Source organism: Phascolarctos cinereus, unplaced genomic scaffold, assembly GCF_003287225.1.
Source record: "Phascolarctos cinereus isolate Bilbo 61053 unplaced genomic scaffold, phaCin_HiC Scaffold_726;HRSCAF=1367, whole genome shotgun sequence".
NCBI classification, from domain to species: domain Eukaryota; kingdom Metazoa; phylum Chordata; class Mammalia; order Diprotodontia; family Phascolarctidae; genus Phascolarctos; species Phascolarctos cinereus.
Window position 1 is genome coordinate 270,960,991 of NW_027556098.1, and position 22,616 is coordinate 270,983,606.

Genomic DNA, 22,616 nt, shown 5'->3' on the forward strand with positions numbered 1-22,616 from the left:
AGGTAGACATAGAGCTAGGTCTGGAATTGGACAAGGGGAGGATAATGGACTGCATGGCTCTTGGGGAGTTTCACTGTTCACTTAATAGTACCAAGGTTCTTTTAAAAACAAAGACCTATCTTCCAGTGATAAATGACAATAAATAATCTAATACTAGTCTCTGAAGAATTTAAGTTGCAGAACATGCAACGGTAATAAGGATGGATATACCGGGGTGGCAGCACATTGATAAAATATGTTGTAGAAAAATGTGATAAACAGCTTAAAAAATGCTATACCAAATACTAAAGAAAGCTTAACCCACATTGTTATTTTATTCTTTTTTTTTTCTTTTTAGGCAGTTGGGGTTAAGTGACTTGCCCAGGGTCACACACCTAGTGTCAGTATTTGGTTTGAGGTCACATTTGAACTCAGGTCCTCCTGACTTCAGGGCCGGTGCTCTATCCACTGCACCACTTAGCTGCCCCTACATTGTTATTTTAAAAGGGAATTTTGAACAGATAATTTTGAAGCATGTAGTTTGGTTAACAAACATGAAATATAGTCATACCGTCCTCTAATAAAGTTAATTTGAAAATGACTGTTACCTTAAGAAAAAAATTTTAAGGAATTGTAGTTTTTGTTGAAGTTAATAAGATAAACTGGTTTGTGAGTGAATTAAAAGGTAGAAATAGGGTAAGACCAATTACATATTTTTTAGTTTTAGTAATAACAGCTTACCAAATTTCTTCTAATGTATAACAGAGCAAATGTGAAAGAGAAACAGCTCAATATAAAAACATTTTTATTGCAAGTAGAAATTATCATTTTATCGCAACATATAAAAGAAATGTTAAATCTCTTGAAATTGAATTTCTAGTTTTTTAAAACCTTCAGGTGGAAGGGGAATTAAAATCACTGAACAGTGACTAATTTTACAAAAGAATTCTTTCTCTCCTAACAGTTTCCCAGTTGTCTAGATTAAATGGAGTGCACAAAGCAAAGCTGGCAGGAATAGCTAATTTAACAATAAGTTTCTTTTTTTGGGGAAAAAAACCATCTTAGTCTGCTTAGGAATTTACTGAGGAAAAAACATTTGTCCTTCTGTAGTCTTGAACCAAGAAATCATGGTGATGTTGAAATCTTTTGTTTTTATAGGTTTCTGGAAAGGTACAACTTTGCAACCTTCAAATATTATACTAAATCAATAAAAGAATGAACCTGGTTATGGAATTTGGGAGAGTTGCTTAATTTCTGATTGCTGAAGATGAAGGAATTGCACAATTTAAATAATAATAATAATAATAATAATAATAAAGGCCAATTTAAATAATAATTTTCTTGACTTCCAATGACTTATACATTTCTCATACTTCCCTGATAACTTTACATAGAAAGGACAGTTCCCTCTAATTTATTATGTTCTTAGTTGGAATTCAAGGATTAATTCATGGGTAAAAATTAGAATTGGACAGTTACGTGGCATATTAGATAGAGCACTAGGCTTGGAATCAGGAGGACTCATCTTCATCAATTCAAATTTTGCTTCAGATACTTACTAGGTGTGTGATCCTGGGCAAGTCACTTAATCATGTTTGTCTTAGCTCCTCATCTGTAAAAATTAATTGGAGAAGAAATTGGCAAACCGCTCTAGTAGTATCTTTGCCAAGAAAACTCCAAAAGCGGGTCACTGAGAGTTGGATATGACTGAAAATGACTGAACGACAACAACAAAAATTAGAACAAACAAGTTAAATAAAGATTGTATTAGAAAGGTTCTTTATTTTTAAAAACAGACTGACTCAAGAAAAGAAATGTTTTGGTTACTTTACAATTTTTTGACTGATTTTGAGAAATCAGATAAATTATTTCAGTGATTGATTTGATAGAAAACTGATTCAAAGCTTAACTCATTTTTATGAAGTGGTCTGCCTAGAGAGCTGATAGAGCGAGTTCCCCTTCTTGAGGTCTTCAAGCAAAGCTACTTGTTAGGCGTGTTGCAGTAGAAATTCTTTTTGGGTTGGGTTGGATTAGATGGCTATTGAGGTCCTTTCCAACTCTTAAATTCTGTGATTTTGTGGAAGAAAGTGTTTCTTGCTTAAAGGATAAATTTTCCTTTATGGAACCTCCACTTATTGCCTCATTTTACCAAGCAGAGCAAGTCTCATTCCTCTTCCATGAATTTATTTATTTTATTATTATTATTTTGCACAGGGTGAGGGGTGTAGCAGAACCTGTGACTTCATTAGTGTAGGGAACTCTCAGAGAGGAAATTAACTTTATCCATATCATCTTCTGCCACTCATCTTAGAGAGTTTCCTAAGGGCAGTGAGAGCTTAAGTGATGTCTAGGGTCATACATGCAGCATATATCAGAGGGAGGACTTGAACCCCTATTTTCCTAACCAGAGTCTGGTTTATTTTCTAACCTTTATACTATAGTTGCCTCTTTGTCTGTACTATGTTTTTAAATGTTTGAAGACAGATAGCGAAGAAGAGTTGAATGTAAGAAGTTATATTTTAAAGGATGACATCAAGAACATACATGCTCAGGCAGGTAGGCAAGTCAGGTGGATAGGGACCCTAGTTTTTTTTTAGCTCCCTTGACACTAAATATGGTGCTATATACACAGGGGACATTAAATAAATGTTTGCTTATTAATCTCTTCCCCTGGCACAACAGTGAAGGATTAGATGATACAGAAAAGTTTTGACAGGTTGAGAAGGGATAGGAAGTTTAGAGAACTCCTATCAGATGGTGTTTATGGTTAAGAAAAGTGGAATAGCCAGATCTGAAAAATAAAGTGTTTGGATTAGTAGATCTTAAAGATTGAAATAATTCACATAAAAAATTGAGACCAGTTTCTGAGAACTTCTTCTCCCTGCCTTTTTATCTTGTGTAACTCTTGTGCTTTCCGCCACTATCTCCTCCTTTAGCCCTGTCTCATAAGAAGAGATGACTCTTTTCCTTATCAAGGCACACATACTCTCCTATATAAGTGATCCCATCCCATTGATTCCATCCCATCTTTTGTAAATTGCCCTGTCTTATCATCTTTACTATCATTTACTTTTGGTAGCTTGCTGTGTACTGACTGCTTCCTTGCTGTGGACAAACATGTCTGTGTGTCTCCTTCATCTTTTTTTTTTCTTTTTGTGAGGTAGTTGGGGTTAAGTGACTTGCCTAAAGTTACACAGCTAGTGAATGTTATGTGTCTGAGGCTGGATTTGAGCTGAGGTCCTCCTGACTCCAGGGCTGGTGCTCTACCCACTGCACCACGTAGCTGCCCCTCCTTCATCTTTAGAAAGCCCTCATTTGATCCCACTGTCCTTGTCACCTATTATCCCATATCTGTCCTTCCTTTTGTGGCTAAATTCTGTGAAAAGACTGTCTACAATAGATGCCTCCGTTTCCTTTCCTCTACTGTCTTCTTAAGTATTTGCAGTCTGGTGTTTGACCTCGTCCTTCAACTGAAACTACTCTCACCAAAGTTACCAGTGGTCTTTTAATTTCCAAGTCTAATGGCCTTCTCACAATCCTAATCTTTCTTGACAATTCTGTAGCCTTTGAAACTGTCAATCACCCTCATCTTCTTGAAATTCTTTTCTCTTTGTTTTTATCACACTGCTCTCTCCTACCTGACCTACATATCTGACCATTTTTACCTGTCTGACAATCTCCTTTGCTGGATCTTTGTCCAGGTTACACTGGCTGTCCTTGGATGTCCCCCTAGGCCCTATCCTCCTCCTATTCTTTTTTTTCATCTCCTATTTTGCTTGATGAATTCAACTGATATCATCAACTCCAGTGAATTCAACTATTATCTCTATGCATGCAGATCTATTTGTCTACTTCCCTGCTTACCTCCAGTCTTGCATCTCCAACTGTCTATTGGACATCTTGAATTGGATGTCCAATACACACATCTTAAACTCAGCATGTCCAGAGCTGAAGACATTGTCTCTCTCCCCCACCCTCAAACTTTCCTTCCTTTCTAACTTCCCTATTACTGATAGTAGTGGAAGGTACCACAATCTACTGTCACAAAGGCTCACAACCTTGATGTCATGTTTAACTCTTCACTGTCACCCCCTCCCTCTCAATTTTTTGCCAAAGCCTGTCATTTTTTTTAACCTCTATAGTATTTCTCTATATACTTTGTTCTTTCTTTAAACACTGCAATAACTCTAGTGCAGGCCTTCCTCACCTCATGCTTGCAGTATTTCTGCAGAATGCTGGTTGATTTCCCTGCCACCAGTCTCTACGGCGTATCCTCTACTCAGCTGCCATGTGGCCTTTCTGCAGCACAAGTCTGCCCATGCTGCCTCCAACTCAGCAAACTCCGCTGGGTCCTGGTCACTTCTAGGATCAAATATAAAATCCTTTGTTTGGCTTTTAAAGCTCTTTTTGCCTCTTCCTACCTTTCAAGTTCTAACAACTTCTTCCTCCCTCTTGCTCTTTGTGATCCAAGTACACTGTCTTTCTTGTGCTCTCATTCCTTCTCTTTCACTTCTGACAGGCTGTAACAGTGGATAGAGCATTGAGCTTAGAGCAGGAAGACCTGAGATCAGTTCCTACCTCAAGACGCTTACAGTTGTGTGGCCCTGGGCCAGACATCTAACATCTCTCAGGTACAGTTTTCTCATTGGTAAAATGAGGAGGTTGTTATTAATGGCTTCTAAGTTCCCTTCAGCCTCTACATGTTTAATCTTATGATCCTAAGTCTTGGAAGTTCTGTCTCCACAATATAATCCATATTTGACCCTGTCTTTCCCTTACAGCCATCATCTTATTTCAGGTCCTTATGTTGTTTGGCCTTCATTCTTGAAGAGGACCATGACATCAGGAAGGTGATGCCTCGACTTGCAAGTGAATTGGATTTAAGTTAGGGAGGACTGTGTAAAGTCATCAGCCTCACTTTCTTCTCTGGAGCCATCTGGATCCAGTGGCAAGACATAGATCAGGGTGCCTGGAGATGGCACAGGTCCTTATGACCTCTCTCTGGACTACTGAAGTAGCCTTTTTTCCCCCTTCCTAGTTTGCGTAGAAAGTGACGTGAAGTAAGTTTGGAAAGGTAGGTTGGATACAAATTTTGGAGGGCATTCTGCACATATTGGGCAGATTTCTATTTGATAGGATAATTTGATGAATTGTTCGGTAAGTTAATATTTTTGGGGAGAGCTTAACGTGTAAATCTAGGTCAAGGGTTCTCAAACGGGTCTGTGAACTTAGTTTTAAAAAGTATTTTAATAACTATTTCAGAACAGTTAGTTTCCTTTGTAATCCTATATATTTTCTTTATGCATGCAAAATTATTCTGAGAAAGGATCTGTAGGCTGTCAGAAGAGTCCCGACACACGCAAAATAAAATGGTTAAAAAACTTTTGATTTAGACATTCGTATTATTGGATTTGTTCAAAATAAAAGATATCTCTATTTGACACTGTTAAGGTATACCCATTTGCCTGGCAGCTATGAGAAGGTAGATAGTAAATTACAGACATGCTGAGGACATTTAGAATTCATTTACTCCTTCCTCCTTATTTTAAATAGGAGGAAAATGAGGTACAGAGAGTTTGTGATTTGCCTGAGGTCATGTGGGTAATCCCTAGAAGACTGTACTAGATTTCTGGGTGTCCTGTGCCTCAGATCACTTCTCATTAAAGAAGTGCTGCTAGAATTAAATGTTAACCTGTTTTGTTCAGTAGAAGCCACCAGTAAGGGGACATTTTCTTTTATTTTCTTTTTTTTCCAGCCAGAGACAAGGTTTATTAGAACATCGATCATATTGGTCATACTCTTAAGGAGGTTGAATGTTAGTGAGCTATTGGCTAGATTATAAGAATCTGAGCACAGGAGACAAGATGGACTTTATATACAGAAAGACTATGGGAGGGATCTAGGAGTGGCCAAGTAGTCTGTGAGGTAATGGAATTCCAGGGACCTAGACTACTTGGGCAAAGGAGAATGGAGTCTAAATGGGATTAAGGGTGGGAAGTGGCAGGGGCCATAGGGAGGTACCACAATGGAGGGCTAGGCTAGGTTTAGGGTAACAGAATTGAGAGATTGGGTGTAGTCACAAGGTAAGGCCAATTGATGGGATTATAGCCTCAGCCAGATGCCAAAGATTTGGCCATGTGGGAAAGTCCAGGGTTTTTCCTTTTTGGGGTCTAGATCCCATCTTCATCATTCCCCCCTCAAACAAATGGGACCCAGATTCTTTTGGGGTAAGGGACAAAGATCTTGGCTTCTGAAACTGCTTTCTGCTGGCAAGGGACGTAGAGCTGTCTCTGCCCTCGAGGGGGTCCCCAAGAGGAGGTTGACTGGAACCGAGCACAAGCTACATCCAGGGAATAATGTGGGGATTGGGGCTTTAGCTGGTACCTGCTGTTTGCTCGCAACTGTAGGTGAATGACCTGTAGTCTGGAAGACACAAATCTGACAGAAAACACTGCAGGGTCCAGATATAAAGCAGGGACTAGATTTAGGGCCCAACTATGAGAAGATAAAACATCTTTAGCTCTGTTTGGATTCAGATAATTCAGTTTTCCAACCATGCAGTATCAAATCCACTCATAGCCAGGTGGGTAATATTCCCTTTCAAAGGAACATAATGGGGAAACTGAGCCAGGAGGCTCCCATCTTAGACTGAGTCTAAAATTGTCCTCTCATCTTTTCCCAATGCTGACTTCCCACCAGTCTCACATTTGCTCTGAGTAGTTTGTGACATGTCTCAGATGGTAGATTATTAATTTATCAATGGGTTATTATGAACCATTAGACAACTCAAAATAAAATTATGAGCTTTTTTACCTCAAACAGCAGGTTTCGCTAATCACAGTTTAGGAAAAACTTTTCCAGGATTTACATCTCAAATTTAAATTTGTCCTGGTGTAAAAAGCCAATCATTAGAGATTATTTATTTCTATATACTTGCAAATTCTCAGCAAGACAAAACCCAAACAAGCTTTTTGGCAAGTTTACACATTAAAACAATAACCAACACTAGCCAAATTATTTTAATGGTAACCAAATTATGAAAAGTTGCTTGACATAACCAATACAAAAAGTTCACCAATTTGAAACTTGAAATGAACCCATTACCAATCAGGTGACTTCAATTTTGTTAAATTCATTTCCAAATTACTTTACACAGAGAATCAACATCTATCTCATCATTAACAGTTAAAACCACAACTTTAAAAAGAGTGTACTTACCCAAGTTCAGAGGACAGCTTCTTTACCTTGAGCAGAATGTGCTAAACCTGGATGATGCTTCTAGGCAAAGGTTGCCCTAGGGCCCAAGACCATTCCCAGGGGGGCCCGCGCCGTAGCCCCTGCCCCTCCCCCCCTCCTTTTCCCCAGGTGGGGGAAGGTGAAATCAAAGGTGAGGAAAAAAGGGTGAAACTCTCTTCTCCTGTTAACAGATACCTTCTTGACTCAAGGGATGGTAGTGGGAGAAAAGAGTGACCAGGTTTGTAAGGAGGAGTTTTAAAACTACCTAATGATCAGTCAAAAAATCTCCAGAATCTGCCAAGACATTTTTAGCTGTTCTAACTTTCCCCTGTAAGCTCTATGAAGGAGAATTCAGGGGTGCAAAAGGGAAAGGAGTAAGTAAGCCTCAGGGAACCAAAAAGCAACTGCAGTTTTCAACAATTCTCTAGTGCCAAGAGAATTAACAGAATTGGGCATGCACTTCCAGGTAGGGTGTCTGTCCTTGTCCTCTATGTTATGGAGGGTGTACCCAGGTCCATGGCCTGGAACTGACCCAGTGGACCAAGAACCTGAGAGTGTCAGGCTGAGTGAGAGACAGCCTTGTAACTGTCTGCCCAAAAAGCACCTCTAAGCCTTGGTGCTTGGAGAGCGACCCTAACTTCAGAGCAAGAAAGGAGGAGAAGAACTTGGGGTTAGGCAGTTTCCCCATAGGGCCACCAAAATGATGAGGTTTAGGGGTTTAGAGGTGTTGAGACCCCAAAATCACAACATGTGGATCCTGCCTAAAAGAATTTGACCCAAGCCTTCTTCCAGCCAAAGATGAGGTTTATTTCAACATCCATCATATTGGGCAGACTCTTAAGGAGTCTGAATGTTAGTGAGCTATTGGCTAGATTATAAGAATCTGAGCCGGGGACATTTTCTCCATTAAAAAGAAATCCTTAGGTCTAAACAACTCTCTCATACTGTGTGTCTAAAATTTTACATTTAGCTTTGGACAACACTTTAGACAGCACATCCCTACTTTTCCACTTGTTGGATCATTTGTTGCTCTGATGCTAATGAGAGTGGTATCATTTTAAAAACTGAACAAAACTCTGAGTCATTTCATTACCAGTTCGTATTTTCTGAGGTATCCTTGCTTGTGACTCATTTATGTTGTTTTGTGCATGTAATGCAAGTTTCTGTAGAGGTCATTGAACACAAGAACATCTTAAACTTGTTTTTAGTATTACGCTGAATGCCACATGTGTGGTACAGTATTACTCTTGAGAAACGATATTTTAAGACCATTTTCCAGCTCTACATAAGTGGAGCGTTTGTATTGAAAGTTAGTGGGGTAAGACAAACGTTCCTAAACAAAATAACTCTTTAATATGTGATAGGCATCTTTCTATAGATGTTTTATTTGATTTCTTGAGCCAAACTTTAGTGTTATTTTAGAAAATAAAACAAAAGAACAAATCTATTCCAGAATACAATTCTTTCATTATATTTCATTACTGGCATAGTTATAGCATGCTTAAGTGAGAGAGAGATTTAGGTATGAGAGAAAGTATTTAAATGCCATGACTTTTATGTAGTTCCAAAACCACCTTTATTAATTTTTCAGAGAATCACCTAAAGCAGAGGTGTCAAGACATGTATGCCTGTGATGGGCCACATGCAGTCCATAATACTCCAACGTGATCTGAACCAGATTAAAATTAAATTGGGAAATGTTCAACAAAATACAAATTTAATAAACATAGATAATATTAATATGTTATTTTCTAAATGTGCATGTGGTTTGCAGGGATCCCTTTGTAGGGCTTAGTGGGCCCCATTTCCTTTTGAGTTTGACACCGCTGATCTAGAATATTTCCTCATAATTACTTCTTTTCTGTCTCTTTTTAATCAAGTAATTTCTTTGTTACATTGTTTTATAAAATGATATGTCTGCTAAGCAGTACAATATTAAACTCAAAAGGTTCTTTCTTGGCCTCAAAGCCATTTTATTTACATCCGCTTTAAGAAATTGTTTTTAGAAATGAGAGTTCCCCCAGAGTCCTAATTCTTTTGGCTGCTTTATGAATAATGAAGAACGTCATAGAGCGCCTTTTTTCTTCCCAGTGTTTTTCATGGAAGGTTGATGGACTGCATGGGTATCTGTGGCTATAAGGAATGTTGTGTGTGTCCTCACAATTCACACCATTTTTCACTGAAAATATAAAATTTGAACGTATGTTTTCATTTCTGCAGTCTTCAAATTTTGCTGTGGTCCTGTCCTCTATTACTACTGTTACCGCTGAGAAACCTGGAGTGATGGTAAAAGAGATGGGGATATAATTGTTGGGAAGTACAAACATACTTTTTATTATTTCATTAATTCATAATTTGTGATCATTCTGACTCCTTTGGGGTTGAAGCTTTTATATTCTTTGAGGAAAAGTTTCTTAGACAAAATAATGTAAATAAGATTTCAGAGAAGATATTGACAATTAAAAAGAATATATTTAAAGACAACTTTAAGTAATTTAGAAGTATCTATTTATAAAATACACCACTGTGTGAAAGAGAAAAATGATCAAAAAGTAAGCTGATTTTTTTTTCAATAAGTCAAGTTCTAGGCCTATATTGCCTCTGTTTGCATCTGTAGCTACATCTTCATGTGATTTTTGATTTTGAAATGGCAAGATTAAGTTGGATTGGATTGCAAAATCACATACTTTTAGTTGGAAGGGACTTGAGTCCATTTAGGCCAATCCATACATGAACTAGAATCACATTTGAAACATGTGGCAAATAGGTAACTCTCTTTGCAAATCCCAGTGTTAAGTTACCACCTTTCTCCTTAGGGAGCTCATTACTCTTTTTAAGTATCTCTAATTGTTAGGAAATTTTTCCTTGCATCCAGCCTGAATCTGCCTCTCTGTTAGATTCTGCCTACTTGACCTAGTTCTATTCTTTTGGGCCAAGCAGAACACATCTCCTCCCTCTTCCACATGCGAGCCCTTGACCTACTTGGGAAGGTTCACTGTGTCCTTTGTAAATCTTTTCTAGGCTGAACACCTCCAGTGTCCTCTGTCATCTGTAGTCACTTGTTATAATGCATGAACTTGAGGCTTTTCACTATTCTTTGTTCCTTTTTTCCATTGGACTCTCTTTAGCTTACCTATGTCTTTTCCAAAATATCTTGGAACTGAAGTTAATAGTCCAGATGTGATACTACCAGGGTAGAATATAAAGGGTGATTAACTTCTGGAATTAATCAATAAGAGTTTATTAAATGCCTACTCTGTATTAGGCACTACTGTGTGAGGCTCTGGGAATACTAAGACGGAAAGTGAGACAGTCTCTACCCTCAAGGAGCTTACATTCTACTGAGGAGATACCACAGACAAATATATTAAAAAAATAAAAATTTGTTGGTGGAGGAATGTATAGCTATTGGGGAAATTAAGAATGGCTTCTTAAAGGAGGTATCAGTTGAACTGGGGAAGAGGTGAGAAGGCAGTGTGTGCATGAACTGGGTACTATAAATTTCTCCATACAACCTAAGATTGCATGAACTTTCTTGACTGCTGTATCGTATTACTGTTTTTATACCGAACCAGCATTTCACTAAAACCTCAAGGTCTTTTTCAGAGTTTCTGCTATCTAGACAAACCTCACTTATCCATCTTTTACTGGTTAAGTTTTTCTTATTTGTTTGCTTTGAAGTCTAGATTTATATTTATCTCTTTCAATTTTTCACTTTTGGATTTAGCCCAGTTTTCTTTTTTTAATCCTGACTTTGTCATCCAATATATTAACTGTCCCTTTCATCTTTGTGTTATCTGTAAATTTGAGAAACATACCATCTATCCCTTTATCTAAGACAAAAAATGGTAAACTGCACAGAACCAAGGATAGATCCCTGAGACCACTCAATCATAGTCCTCCTTCTGTCATTGAACTATTAATTATTACTTGTGTAGCTGCTGCCTTGGATGCCTGGAAGCCTTGAGGTGTCCACTGTCTTCTAAAGTGTAAAGTTGGCACAGCTTGAGGAACGAAGGAGTTAAGAGAGTATATGTATGAGGAAGGATGAATCAGTGTTGGAGACAAGCCTTATAATTAATTACCTGTCACAGTGAGGCTAGACGTGACCCATCTTCCCACCTTTTAATTGGTTGATCACACTTTCCTTGGGGTCAGTTTCTGGACTCTGCTAGGATAATGCCATGGTCCTCAGGAGACCCCTATTCCCACTTTAGAGACTCTGCACTAAAGACTATGTAGCCTCTTAAGCACATTAATTACAGCTGTAGAAATTTAGTGAATTCCTAGCAAGATGTGACTTGATGGCTAGAATTAAAAATAAGAAGCTCACCTTCTTTCGTGGACTGACACGACAACTTCCCAGACACTACAAAATAAAGACCTCTTAGAATATTAAGAACTAAACCTGTAAACTGTACTGGAATTGGGCCTTTATCTCAGCATTGTTGCCCAGAATTGCCAGGGCATAGCATTGATCCATAAAAACTGAAGAATAAAATTTTTAAAAGTTGTCGCCTTATCAAATAAATAGTTAGTATCTCTAATCTAGGTGAAATGAAAAGCTTTTAAAATACAAAGACCTAGTAAAAGAAAAGGGGCAGCTAGGTGGCACAGTTGATAGAGCTCTGGGCTCTGAGTCAGGAAAACCTGAGTTCAAATATGACATCAGACACTTAACTAGCTGTGTGACTTTTGGCAAGTCATTTAACCTCCATTTGTCTTAATCCACTGGAGAAGGAAATGGCAAACCAATCCAGTATCTTTACTAAGAAAACTCCAGGACAGTGTGGTGCATGGGGGTCACAAAGAGTTAGACACGACTGAATGACTGAACAACAACAAGTAAAATAAATTAAAATTATATGGAAACAGGTTGAACTTATCTATCATCCTTATCATCCTGTGTGTTACTGGGGTTTTACTGAAGATGTTTTCAGTGAACCTACAGAAGATAAACTTACATCCTAATAGTTTCATTCAACTAGAGAAAAACTAATCTTTTACCACCCGCTCAAGACTCTACAGAATATTCCATATGAAAGAATAATAGCCGAGCAGCAGGTTATTCAACAGTCTTTTCTATCTGTCTCATTGAACAAGTTAAGAATGAAAGGATAATAATGTTGACACTTAATATATATGTAGCATTTTGTACTTTTCAGTAAACTTTGACCTCACTTATAGTTTTTGATTTTCATAAAAAGCCATGGAGATAGGTTGGGTAGCAGTTATTATCTGCAGTTATTTTACAAATGAGGAAATGGGGACTCAGGCACTAAATGAATTGACCAGTCATATAAATTAGTTGCAAATTGGAGAGTAGAACACAGTGCTCTCAGTCCATGACATTTCTATTGTATAAACAATCCTGACTGTTCTTCCAAGGAGGAGTTACTTTAAAGTTCCCCAAAATTTTGTCACTGATAGAGAATCAGTGTTACTAGAAAGCGTCATTTCATATCATACTTAAATAGAAATCTCTAAAATTCAGTACAATAAATTCAATTTTAACAAACATTATTAAGTATCTGCTACTCTGTGTATAAGGCACTTTGTGCTTTCCATAGGAAGGGATTAAAAATGTTAATTATAACCACTTAAAGAACCTTTCTTCACCCAGATTTCAACTAATTGTACCCTTTCTCCTTTTAAGCTTTCCTTGAATAGCAAGACTCAACAGAATCCTCAATTCTAGTAGATGTAATGGTCTCCCATCATACTCTTTCCTCCGCCTCCAAAAAGAAAAAGGCAAGAGAAAAAGAATTACTGTTGTTGCTCAGAACATTCAAAAGAACGTGCCATATACTTTAAAGGTAATTGCAAAATGTGTATCTACTAAAGCTGACTGCTATGAAAGGGGTGGGGTGTTCAATTTTAGGAAAAATTCTGTTGTGCTAATTTTAAAAAATCAATTGACACTGCTTAACAGATATATATCCATTATCCTAGGTCTTTCAAGAAGAAAAAAGAGCGCTTTTTATATTGTAGTTAGTATGTGGAAACATGATCTGATTTCTGAAGGCAAGAGGCAAGAGATATGGGGCCTGTGCTCAACTGTGCTGCTGAAGGACATATACTTTATCAGTGCAGTTAGGGAAAAAATATTATTCTTTATGAGTATCACTGAGCATTTATTTTTGAGTACTTTATGCCAGGCACTGGAGATTACAAAAACAAAAATGAGATAGTTTTTCATGGCCTCAAAGAGATTTCATTCTACTCTTTAGCTAGCACACATGTATAGGTATAAACACATACAGCATTGATACAAAATAATGAGATGGAAGGGAAGACATTGGAATCGCCGGGTGTAGGAAAGGCCTTATACAGAAGGTCGAATTTTAACTGAGTCTTGAAAGAAATGAGGATTTTAACAGATAGAGGGAAGTACTTCAAGCATGAGTGACAATGCAGACAAAGGCAGAGGTCAGGAAATGGAGTGTTGTGTATGAAGTGTATGTAGTAAGAAGACTAATATAACTGGACTATAGAGTCTGTGTATAAGGCTGGAAAGGGTAGGATGGAGGCAGGGTTGTGAAGAGCTTTAAATCTCAAATGAAAGAGATTATATTTGCTCCCAGAGGTAAGAGAGAGTTACTAGAATTCATCAAGTATGGGAATGATGTGATGAGACCTGCATTTAAGAAAAATAATTTTGGTGGTTGGGTGGAGGATGTCTTGGAGTGGGTAGAGACTTAAGAGAGGCAAAGTAGGTGCCTCTCTTAATGAAATGATGGTTGTCTGAAATAGGGTGGTTGCTGTTTGAGTAGAGAGAAGGAGACAAAAACAAGATACTATAGAGAGAAAAATGAACTGAGTGGGTTTGTGGGAGGGGTGTATGAAGTTGAGAATGACATCGAGGTTGCAAACTTGAATAACTGGAAGGGTGGTGATGCCCTTCATAGAAAAAAGGAAGTTTGGAAGAGGAATGGATAGGGAGGAAAGATAATGATTTTTGTTTTGAACACTTTCTTGAGTTTGAGATGGTTTGGGCAGCAGTGTGCTGAGTAAACGGATGACTAGCTCTCTGGAGAAACAAAGTATGCAAAACGCATCGAAGTTTAATCTGTATTATTAACATTTTGTCCGTCACTTTCATATGTCAAGAGTCCAGAGATTCCCAAAGTGGGTGTTACCACCCCTTGGGGGGCACTGGAATGATCCAGTGGGGCAACTGGGGGGCTGTGGAAGCATAGGGAAAGAAGAGAGGATAAGAAAATTTTGAAAAACTATTCATACATGTTTCATCTGTTGTGTAACAGAGTTAAAGTCATAGTGATTCTATTATTTTCCAAATAAACACACAAAATGCAAGTTAATAAAAAATCAGTGGTCAAGTCCAGCAGGTGTTGGCAGGTGAGTATCTTGCACATTGTCAGGAAGTCCAGCATGCATTGGCAGGAATATGTGGGTGTAATGACTTGTTTACAGGTGGATACTATACAGTTACATGATGTAATATTGCATCATCAAAATTTCAATGCAGGAAAAAACCAAAAATTTACAATAAATTATTAAATTTAAGATGTGTCATTTGAGAAAAATTGACATTTTTTTTGAAATGATGCAAATTTTAAAAAAAGTTAAAGGGTTAAAGTAGATTTCCAGGAGGCTGCTGAGTAATTTTTTTTTTAAAGGAAGCAGTAGGCCAAATAAGTTTGGGAACCTCTGACTAGATAGTCAACAAAATGTGATCAAACCCTGATCTGTAGTTTTCCAATTCTGAGGTATAAATGCTTACATTAACAATTTCTTGCTCTAATTTGAGCTGGCTCCAGCACCCCACTATTTGTGGAATATCTAACTCCATATGTACTAAAAAGAAGTTGCTGATATAGGATTGGAGGCCAGGAGGGACACTAGGCCTATATATATATATATATATATATATATATATATATATATTAAGAGAGAGAGAGAGAGAGAGAGAGAGAGAGAGAGAGAGAGAGAGAGAGAGAGAGAGAGAGAGAGAGAGAGAGAGAGCGCGAGCTAGTATCTGCGCAGAGGAGATAATTGAGCCCTTGGGAACTGATAAGCTCACCAAATGTGAGTGGAGAGGAAAGAGTTAAGTGAGAATATAACCAGATTGCAAAATGATAAGAAAAGAAGTGAGTTGACAAGGCAGCCAAGTATAGAATAAATGCAATTCCAGAAAATACCTAGTGAAGTGAGTAACATTGATTTTTATAGGAACTGTTCTGCTCTTATGTGTCTTTTTTGAGTGACTCGTTTAAGTGCTGGTGTTTCAAAACCTTATTGCCCTCACTTCCTTTTTACAATTTGCCTACAGTTCCCTTTTATCATTTCCCCATCAGCTTTAGTGTGTATGGAGAGAAGTTGGGAAAAAGGAGGATCAATGGAACTGCAGCACAGTGAGTTTATGAATCCCATTTGTAAGAAAACACCTGAACCAAGTTTTCTGGGTTTGAGAATGATTACTGTGAACCAACAGTTGAAGGGAGTCAAAGTCATCAATGGTTTTTAGGCTTCTTTCCAGCCTTCCTCTGAAGAATCAATCAGGTAACAAAAAAACAGGATTGTGAATTTAACTATTAAGACTTAAATAAGGAACATAGTGTGCTTTTAGAAACAATATTTTAGTTTTATTAGCCACCAGCAGTGAACAAAGATTAAAAAAAATTATTAGTGAAATGATATTTCCAGGCAGTAAGAGGAGATGGTGGCTTGTCCATTTACAAACTTTTTGTTATTAATCAGGATTTCTTAAGACTGTGATATAAACTGGTCTTTTGGGCTTTAGTTCTGAACTAATGTGTTTCCCATGTGAAGTAGTGCACAACAAATGTCAGTGATATTCAGCTCAAATACAGGTTTAAACTTTGCCTGTTCATCATTTGTTGGTGAAAACGGCTGTGGAAGTACTCACTCAATATTCTTTTCATCAGCTTGAATAGAACCAGGAAGAACAAAAAGAACAGAAAGAAAAGATGCATTTGGTTTGCGAATCCTATCATTATTTGAACATTTTTATAGTTAGCAATTAGCTGTAACTGCCTGGATATCAACGAATAGAATGTGAGAAAATAATTTTTTACATATATTCACTTTGAATATACACAACTAAAATTTGTACTCATGACTGAATTGGGCAGAGAGGAAGAACACGGCTTCTAGAATAAAACAAAATTTAAAAAAAGTTCTCTGTTTAAAAAAATGTAACTGAAAAATTCTTAATAGGGTCAAGGAAGGGGGAAAGCCTGCTATTTGACTTCTGGTTAAGAGAAGTAAAGGAAGCTAAATGAACATAAAATGAACATAATTAAATTGTACAAGATATCCAATATCTTTACAATCTGAGTTCGTCTCTTTCATTCATTATTACTTCCTTTTCAGTCTATTGAAGTAGGAACTGTCTTTATTTGATTGTTTTTCTCTCATCTTCAATTCCTTGTCTTCTTCTAGGCTAATTTTTATATCTTACCTTTAAGTGTGCCAAAAATAGCAGTTGTGAATAGGTTTTCATTTTTAGAGGTGTCAGATCAGGACCACTGTCTATAAAATGCTTACAGTTTTCAAAGCCCACAGGTAATTGCATGAAAGTTTTAATAATGTGTTCTTCAAGCCTTCAGATTTCTATGCTTTTGTGGCATCTTTCACTGTTGCTCATAGGATCATCAGACTAGAGCTGTGTGGGATTACAGAAGACATTTAGTACAACTACCTTTTTTTTCCAGTTTGAGGAAATTGAGGATTAGATAGGTTAAGTGACTTGTCCAAGGTCTCATAGCTAGTAAGTTTCAGAGGTGACACTTGAATTTCTCTGACTAAAGTTGTAGATTTTTATACTCTGCCAAATGTCCTCTTCTTTTTAAGTTTTGCTTTGTCTTATTTTCTTTTTAAGCTGTTGTGGTAAAGACACACTCATAAGAGAAATCTGTGTTTATGTGATTAAAAATAAAAGTTATTTTTCCTTTCTTATTGGAGATTTCCTTAAAAAAAGTTAATTGTCTGCCATTGTAGATCATTACATTTTTGTAGTTTTCATTGGCAGTATTAAGATCATGATAGGCAGTTTTGTTTTGCATATTTAGTGCTCATAAAAAGTTTATCACCAAATTCTGTTACTCAGATTTTGAATTAGTACAAATGCTATTATCATTTAAATGTCTGAAAATTGTAAATACTGGTAATGACTTTAACATTTAAGCAAAGAGGTATCAGAGTGTATTCAGTCCCTTTTCCCTGAAAATTGAAATCTTTTCATTAATGATATTGATCTGTGGTTCCAGTTTTTTCTTTATTCTTCCATGGTTTAGGAGGGTAAAACTATTTGTCTTATAAAAAGAATTTCCTTCTCAGTTTTTGAATAGAGTTTGAATATAGTATAGTTATTGTTTTTTCAGAGTTTGATAGAATTAACTTATAAATCAATTTTACAATTGATCCCCCCCTTCTGATAGATTCATTTCAGCTAGTAAAATTTTTCAGAAATTTGATTTTTAAAAATAGATTTTTATTTCACATTCTAATGATTTGGGTATTTTATATTTTTGTAACTATTCCTTTAACATTATAATTATTGTTCTTGGGATTTTGGGGAAACATAATTGTGATTAGTAAGTTCCGATTTTTTTCTTTGTAGTGATTTCACCATGTTCATTTTAAATTTTGATGATTTACCTCCGTTCTTTATTTTTAATTATATTACCAAGGGTTTATGGAGTACTAATCTTAGTTCTTATTATTTCTTAGTCCTGTTTCAAATATATCAATTGCTCTTTTAATTTTCAAAATTTCCTCTTTCATGTCTATTTTCAGTTTATTTCTTGATTTTATAATTTTTAAGTTGCCTGTTTGGTTCATTAATTCACCTTTTTTTCAGTGTGATTAATGTGTGTTCTCAGAGATAGAATTGTTCCTCTGAATATTACTTTAGATATATGCAAGGAATTGTGGTATAGTTTTATTCTTATTCTATTTCACATAGTTAATAATTGCTTCTGTGGTTTCTTCTTTGATTTCCCCATTCTGTATGTCATTATTAAGTCTGTTTAGGTCTATGTGTCTTTTTTGTACAAGGCTTGTGCACCTGGGCCCTTGTAGACAAGGAGACCATCCTATCTTCATGGTCTAGCAGTTCTCAAGGAAAACAAATGTGGCTTTTACCCTCCCCTTCCTCCTCCCCTTTGGGTGGGATATTGTCCTTTTCCTACCTTTACTGCACCTTTTATCTCCCATAACATGCCCCTTTATGCGGAGCTATATGTTTTCTCCTCCTCCTTTTGTCATAAATGTGTAATAAACTTCTGTATGGATTGTGAACTGTTTAGGTTCTACAGTGCATATTCATTTCTCTTGTAATAAACCTAGTTTTCTTGTATGTTTCATGAAGTTGTGATTGCCTGTTGACAAGTTGGATAGCATTTTTTATCATAAGTCCTTCAGAACTGTCTTGGATCATTATGTTGCTGAAAATAGATAATTCAGTCACAGTTGTTCATCATACAGTATTGCTGTGACTGTACAATGTTCTCCTGGTTCTCCTGACTTCACTTTGCATTAGTTCATGTAAGTCTTTCCAGGTTTTCCTGAGAATATTCTACTCATAATTCCTTATAGCACAGTAGATGGTATTCCATCACAATCATAAAACTTGTTCAGCTACTACCCAGTTGATTGGCATTCCCTCAATTACTCATTCTTTGCCATCACAAAAAGAGCTGCCACAAATATTTCTGCACATATAAATCTTTTTCCTTCTTTCCTTTTTTTTTTTAATCTCTTTGGGATATAGACCTAGCAGTGGTATTGCTAGATCAAAGGGTATGCACAACTTTTTTTTTCCCATTTTGGTGAGGCAGTTGGGGTTAAGTGACTTGCCCAGGGTCACACAGCTAGTAAGTGTTAAGTGTCTGAGGCCGGATTTCAACTTAGTTCCTCCTGACTCCAAAGCCAGAGCTCTATTCACTGCGCCACCTAGCTGCCCCGGTATGCACAGTTTTACAGCCCTTTGGGCAGAGTTCCAAATTGCTCTCCAGAATGGTTGAACCAGTTCACAACTCCATCAACAGTGTTAGTTAGTCTGTTTTCCCACATTCCCTCTAAATAGTTGTCATTTTCCTTTTCTGTAATATCATATCGGCCAATCTAATAGCTGTGGGGTGGCACCTCTGAATTATTTTAATTTGCATTTCTTCAGTTAGTAGTGATTAGATCATTTTTTATATGGTTGCTGATAACTTTGATTACCTCATCTAAAAACTGCTTGTTCGTATCCTTTGACTGTTTAATAGTTGGGGAATGGCTTGTAGTCTTATATTTGACTGAGTTCTCCATATATTTGAGAAATGAGGCCTTTATCAGGGGAAACTCACTGTAAAACTTTTTCCCACAATTGTGATTACTATTTCCCTCCATCCTATTTTTCTCCTGTTTATCCTGCTTTCTCTCTCTCCTTTCACCCTGTCCATTCTCAAAGTGTTTTGCTTCTGACTACTGCCTCCCCCAATCCAAACTCCCTTCTGTCAGACCCTGCCTTCCTTTCCCCTTCCCCTTTTCTCTTATTTCTTGCCCCTCTGACTTTCCTGTAGGGTAAGATAGATTTCTGCACCCCTGAGTGTATACGTTATTCCCTCTTTGAGCCAATTCTGATGAGACTAAAGTTCAGCCACTCCCCTATATCCCCCATCTTCCCCTTCACTGTTTTTTCACCTCCTTTATGGCGCCTCCTTTATGTGAGATAATTTACCCAGTTTCACTTCTCTCTTCCCCCTTTCCCAGTGCATTCTTCCTTCTCACTCTTACATTTTATTTTATTTTTTAAAAGATATCTTCCTATCTTATTCAATTCACACCTGTACCCTCTGACTGCCCTAATAATGATAAAGTTCTTAGGAATTACAAGTATCATCTTCCCATGTAGGAGTATAACTCTTTTAACCATTTTGAAATCCTTATGTTTTCTCTTTCCTGTTTACCTTTTTATCCTTCTCTTGAGTCTTGTATTTGAAAGTCATATTTTCTATTGACCCCTGGTCTGTTCATCAGAAATATTTGAAAACCATCAGTTTCATTAGTTTTTGTCTAGAATGATATGCCACTTAAAAATTGCCAGTTTTCTCTTCCTTTTTTTCAATAAATATCCATACTTTATTTTTGTTATCACTATAACTCTTCTCCTCACTCTACAAATAAAACCTTCCCTAGTATCAAAGGAGTAGGTATATAAACAACAAGAAAACCCTCAAACCCTGTTATCTTGAACGTGTCTGACAGAGTATGCCTCATTCTGCACCTGTGCCCTACCACTTACCTGCTGAGAGAAAAATCATTACCAACTCGGGGTAGGGAAGTCTTTTGGGAGAGGATGACATTTGAATTGAGCTTTCAGGGATAAGCGGTAATTCAGCAGGTGAAGAAAGGGAGGTAGGGTGTTCTAGACAAAGGAGACAACCTGGGCGAAAATAGAATGATGGGAATCCTTAGTTCATGTCCAGTAGGCAGTGAGTGGCCTCAGCTAAGTTTAAGTGTAGAGATAAGCAATATGAAATATGACTGGAGACATACGTTGGTGCCAGATTGTGGAGGACATTGGATGAAATTTTCTTGGCTAAGAGCAGAGGAAACAGTTAATTATTTTTAAATTGTAGAGTGTTAGGCAAAAGAGAGATTAGTCTGGTAAGGTATGTGAAAATTGACCATGAGGGTGGGATTGGAATTACCCCTTAGGCAGCTCCCTTGTTCATCCCTGTTAAATATACCATTGCAGGTGTGGATTTTACTTGGCCTTTTGGTCATGTTCTTCCTTCTTCCCACCATTTCATCATTTTATGCTTCAGTTGATGACAGCCTTCGAAAGGAAGAAGAGAAGCAGAGTAAGTGAAGGGAAAAATATAATTTAATGTTACTGCTAATGCCAGTAAAATTTTAAATTCAGATATTATTGGATGATTTACTGAGTTTTAATACATGCTAAATCAAATGAGTTAATTCTTGAGAAAGAAAAGTGTTAAGTTCTATATAAATTTAAGTCATTAGATGTGGTATGGTACCTTCTCTCAGTGTGCTTAAAATCTCATTCTGGGGAACAAGACACACAAACAGAAAACAAGGTATTGCTTGACATTGTTTATGAAGCCATTTAATTGTTGAGAATAGTATATGTGTCAGTTTCTTTTTCTTCTTTTTGTAGAATATCACTACAACGCTGTTAGCTACAGTGAAGTGATAATTTAATAAATAGTATCTAGTAGTTTAAAAAATTCAGCTTACAAAGGTTCACACCTTAACAGAGTTATTTTGGCACTTAGAATATCAACACTTTTTATAAAAATAAATGTGATGCTACTGATTTTTTGGGATGTCATGAGATTTAATGTGTATTCATTTTTAAATTTAGTTTTTAAAAATTGAATTTTTATTGCTATTATATGTTTTTATATCATCTTTATTTCTGAATAGATCCCTTGCCATCCCTTATAAAAAAAGGAAAAAAAAGCAGTTCAGCAAAACTAAACAGCACATCAGCTGAGTCTTATTGTACATACTGGGCTCTAAAGCTATAGTCCTCTGTCTTTGCAAAGAAAGTAGAGAGGTACCTTTTCTTTTCTTTGGGGCTAATTTTGGTTGTTGTTATTATACATCATTTAGTTTCTTTTTTGTTGTTCTTTTAATTTTTATTATTGTAGTGTTGTATGTGCGCATATCTTGGTTTTCCTTATTCATAAAATAAGATAATATTTGTATTATTTGTAACATTTCATTTATTCATAAAATTAGATATTTGTAAAACGCTTTGCAAACTTAAAAGCACTGTATAAATTGTAACTGTTATCAGTCCATATGAATCTTCCCTTGCTTTTCTGAATTCTTCACATTCATTATTTCTCATAGTACAGTAATTATTTCATTTCATTCATGTACCACTTTTGGTTTAGATATTCCCATAGGATCATAGGTCTAGAGACAGAATGTCCCTCAGAGGCATCTACTTCATCTCGCTCCTGTTTTACAATGAAGCCAAAAGCCCAGGGATCTTAAATGAGTTGTCCAGGGTCACATCATTACTAAGTGTCACCAACAGGATTCAAAAGTTCTCTTTATCCAGAAGCGTTGTTCTTTGTCTGCTACCATGCTGCCTTCCAGTCATTGGGCATTTACTGTTGAGATATTTATTTATGTCTTTGACTACTTTGACCTGGTTTCTGGGTCATAAAGTACAGGCATTGTAGTAATTTTCTTTTCATTTATTATTCTCTTTACAAACAAGTAGAAGAAACTATAGGAAACGCTATTGATATCTTCTGTATTTTCTCATTTGTGTCCAGAAAACATCAAAATATTTTAAGTACTACATGTCTAATTTATACATATATTCAAAATTTAAATATAAATTTATATTCCAAAATTGTTGCTGAATATTTCTTGCTGTATTTGTT

General features: G+C 36.6%; 1 protein-coding gene across 3 annotated transcripts in view; it reads left to right on the top strand.

Moving 5' to 3' along the window:
- Nucleotides 1–22,616, top strand: part of ARHGAP32 (Rho GTPase activating protein 32) — a 359,487-nt gene that overhangs the window by 50,329 nt on the left and 286,542 nt on the right. The window contains exon 2 of one of the 3 annotated variants that reach the window (XM_078147104.1): nucleotides 20,948–21,053. The exons of the other annotated variants lie outside the window; for them this stretch is intronic. The gene's annotated coding sequence lies outside the window, so the exon portion shown is untranslated. The remainder of the gene's footprint in view (nucleotides 1–20,947; nucleotides 21,054–22,616) is intronic. 3 annotated transcript variants of the gene reach the window in all.